We start from the raw sequence: 4,487 nt of genomic DNA on the forward strand, positions 1-4,487 counted from the left end.
TTAGGCCGCTCTGCCCAGAAGCCTGGATGTCATCTGCTACGCGAATGACATCCTCGTAGTGGCCTTTGGGGCAGACTGGAGAAGAACCAGGATTCTGGCAGAGATTGGCACCAACTGTGTTGTCGGGCGCATTGAAAGACTGGGTTTTAAGATGGCCGTTCACAAGACGGAGGCCATGTGGTTCCATGGCCTTCGGGGACGACCACCGCCGGGACTCAGTCTCAGTGTAGGTGAGGCACGGGTCGAGGTGGGTACTTGTTTCAAGTACCTAGGTCTCTACCTTGACCCAAGATGGCGCTCCAAAGAGCACTTTGCTCGGCTGGCCCCCAGGGTTCGGAAGGTTGCCAAGTCCTTGGCACGCTTGCTTCCGAACCTTGGTGGTCTGCGGGAGAAGGTCCGTCGTCTCTTTACAAACGTGATGCACGCGGTGGCTCTCTACGGGTCACCGTTGTGGGCGGAAGTCGCGGCGGGCGCGCGGAGCAAGTTTGATCTGCTTTACGCGGCCCAACGAGTAGTAGCTCTCCGCAAGATACGCGGCTTCCGCACCATAGCCACGGAGACGGCGGGCGTGTTGGCAGGGATACCTCCTGTATGCAGCCCTCCTTGCACGCATGTATTTGGCGAGATATTCTTGCCAAGTCGAATTGTTGCGGGAGGGTGTGGGGAGGGATGCTTTGCAAGAGGCCCTTGCCAACTTGAAGCGCCTGGCGACAGCTGCTCCACGACTGGGAGCAGCTCCTAGACGAGCCGCGTGCAGCCGCCCAGGTAGTCGTCCAGGTTGTCCGACCATACCTTGAGGTGTGGTTAGAACAAAGGGTCGGGCACCTCACCTACAGGATGACGCAGGTGCTCACCGGGCACGGTTGCTCGGTGAGTACTTGTGTCGAATAGGTAAAGAGCCGACGGCACAGTGCGGGGCGGCCAGCGACTCGGTGCGGCACATTGCAGAGGATTGTCCACAGTGGGCCAACGAGCGCCGGGAGCTGACCGCCAAAATTAGTAACGATTTGTCCCTGGAGGCTTTGATAAAGTTGTTGGCCTCCAAGGATGAAAACGAGTAGAGGGCGGTGATCTCCTTCTGCTCCGTTGTGATGGTCCGTTGGGCTCGGTTTGGGGGTTGGGAGGACAGCCTCACCCTTCCAAGGGCAGAGCTGACTGCCACCGAGCGCGTCCCCGGGTTGCGGATAAGGAAACGGCCTCAAGTACTGAGGTTAGCCGCGAATAACCCCTCCGGAGGAAATAAGCAGTCGCGGACAAACAGCGGTGGATACCGAGGGTAGGGTGGCTCCTGTGGAAAGGGAGTGGCTTATAAAGTGCCCTATTAATCTTGATGAAGTATCCATGTCAAAGGCGAGTGAGTGCCGCCTTAAAAGCACTCAAAAACCTACGGGCAGATCGGGCTTGTTAGGTTTTGTTTACCAACCAATCTAGGTGAAGGGAAACACCGATGTAAAATCATTTTAAAGTGATAATTATGAAAAGTTGGTTATCAAAAGAGAGCTTACTGTTCCAGGGTGTACGGACACTCTGGGGCCGGCACGGTGGAAGTATTGTCCCTGCTCCCGTCGCGTTGTTATTAAACAAAGGGCAAAAAGAGAGGTCGACGGCGAGCTCCTCTGGAAAATCTGCTACCACCGTTAAAAGTCGGAGCAAGAGAAAGGCTGATGAAAGCTTTGAGACGGATCTCCAGGAAAGTCTTGGGCGCGGGGAGAGTTCTGATATTACAGAACTCGATGTCTTCGAGCTCATTGACTGGATGGATAAATGGTTGGACGACCTTTGCACGCGGCTATGTCGCCGGTCCAGAATGTCCACGAAAGAAAAAGTTGGAAAGCCAAAGGAGCTTCACACGAAGCTTACTTTAGCATTCGTGGAGCTCCGGGCCAGGTACAGCCTTCAACAGTCGATTGGTAACGTTGGGCAGGATGTTGCCAATATGATCGATGGCATCCAGGAGATAGGTCGGGGGCATGCTGCTTCCGAGAGGAGAATTTTAAATGCTATTGTGCAGGTCAGCGATGATTTGGAGGAACAAAACCTTCATAAAGTTGCTGACCAAAATGCGATCAGGGAGAAGGTCAATGAGGCGCGTGCGACGATCGAGGAGATTTGTCATGAGACTTTTTGGTCGCTCCATGCGCTTGAAGAGAATATGGAGATGTTGATGCGAGCAATCGCCGACGTCTCCGTAGTGAGGCCCGAAGGAGCAGCATGTTTTACTTCAGTCAGGAAGAGGAGTCAAATTCCCTCTTCCTGATTGGAGGAAGTTAAAAAAGTGGTTCGGGACACTGTCTCGGAGAAAGTCCAACGATTCTTGGACCGGAATTCTTCAAGACAGAGTCTCTATAAAGTGTCTTCGACTCCTTTATCTGCCCCTGCTGGAATGCAGGCGAGGGAAGAAAAGAAAAAAAGAAAAAAAAGAAGAAAAAGAAAAAGGAGAAAAAAAGAGTTAGCGGTGGCCATGCGAGGGAAGGAAACGGCCGTTGGGACCGGCCGTGGGTCCCTCCTCCTCCCTCTCTCCCCTTGTCTCGTTTGCGACCTCTGCGAGTGGTTCCCCCTAAAACGGAAACGGTCACCTTGCGTCTCGAGGAAAAGAGCATGTCATATGCCCAAATCCTTTGAGCCGCAAGGAGTAAGATAGACCCAAAATCGGCGGGTGTCTCAAGGGTTCGAACCATGGACAGACACCTGCTGATGGAGGTGGGGGAAGAAGACCGCAAATCTAGGGCGGATCTCCTTGCATCTAAACTTAGAAAGGCCCTTTCTGGGAGCGGCAAGAAGGCTCGCCCATCCCGAAACGTGGAAGTCCTCGTTTCGGGATTAGACGAATTTACCACCGAGGACGAATTGCGCGAGAAATTTTTGCGGGAGTTTGGTGACGGAGAAGATGCAAGGGTAGTATCCCTGCGTCACTCCCCGTCTAAGGATGGAACCGCTTTGGTTTGCTGTTCAGAGGCGGCGGCCAAGGCGGTTAAAGAGGGCAAGCTACCGATGGGGTGGGTAGCGAGAGTGCGTGCACTCCGTCCCCGCCCCTTGCAGTGCTACAGGTGTTTTCAACCAAGGCACTGCAGGGCTCAGTGCTCTAGCCAGGTCAACCGCAGCGATTAGTGTTATTACTGTGGTCGGCTGGGACACAAAGCGGCCGGCTGCAGGAAAAAGAGGGGTGTCCCCTCTGCGCAGAGAAGGGCCTGGGAGTCCTCCTACCGAATAGGTGGGGCTTTATGCTTCTCTATCGGTCGGGGGATAACCGTGCCCACAGTTATTCCTTCTTGAAGGAGAGAAGACGCGGCTTCTAGTGGGAGCTCTTCCGTATACCTGGTGCAGAAAGCACCAGATATAAAGGTGGCCGTGCTTGTCCTCCCTTTTGTTGGGGTCCAGGCCGTTTTACCTTGTGTTGCGGGCTCGGTCTCAGTCAAGTCCAATTTCCCGCCCTTCCCTCCCGTATGGGGACACGGGGACAACGGACATGCTGAGACCGGTTGCCCTCTTTTGTTGGTCTAAAACGGACCTCCCTCTTGTGAGTGAAGTGCTGTTAGTGGTGGGTGGGTCCACCATTGAAGGGGTAGTGTTGGACCCGGGAACCGCAGAAGGAATGTTTTTTTCTCATTGCACGCGGTTCTTCAACGGCGGCGGAGTTGAGGTGTGTCCCCTCGCTCCATTGCAGATAAGAGAAAAAAAAGGTGACCACTTTCCTTTCTACAGTGGAGTGGGGCGCAAGCCCATGCTCTTACGGACTGTCCCGGATTGTTCTAACGAGATACCGGGGCAGTCCCAAAAGGGCGGCAGGTGGACACCGCTGTGGGTATTCTCCTTCCGACTTGTCGGTGAGGGCAAGTTCCACACTATCCTGGCCTACATTAGTCTAAACCAGGATGTGCGTAAATGCATTTCCTCAGCGTTAAAACAAAAGAGTGTGACTTGTGTTGATCTGTGTAGCTATGCCGGCGGGACCTTCGGTTCCTGGCAGGGTTGCCCTTGCCGGACAGGTCCACGGAGAGTGGCCAGACCAAGAGCACACCCGGGCAGGCCGAGCTTGTCAGCCCTGTGTGGGAAACCGGCCTAGGAGAAGGAAACCTCCGAAATTAAACCACCACTTATATTTTATAGAGAAATGAGTAGTAAGAAAAAGCAAGGTCTACCGGACCAGGGGTCGGATCCCCAGGTCCTGGCGAGAGAAGGTTATCGTCCCGGACTCCCTCCCGTCGTCATCCAACGACGGGCTACCCACAGCTTGCACCGCAGGGGCCGTGGGCGAATCAGTGACTGCGAAGGGTAAGGTGTTCGGTAGTGGAACACCAGTCTTCACCATCGGCTCGGTCACGCCGCCGAAGAGGAGGAAGTCCGTGTTGGGGCCCATCCTAGGCGACATGAGTGGGGCGGTTGGAGAAAGTGATTTCCCTCCTCTGCCGGTAAAGGAGGGGGGTGGTACTCTATTGACCACAGTACGATTCGACACCGCTCGATTCGACACAGATTTATTCGACACC

This window comes from Pseudomyrmex gracilis, unplaced genomic scaffold, assembly GCF_002006095.1.
Source record: "Pseudomyrmex gracilis isolate BER0280 unplaced genomic scaffold, ASM200609v1 scaffold_815, whole genome shotgun sequence".
Lineage (NCBI taxonomy): Eukaryota > Metazoa > Arthropoda > Insecta > Hymenoptera > Formicidae > Pseudomyrmex > Pseudomyrmex gracilis.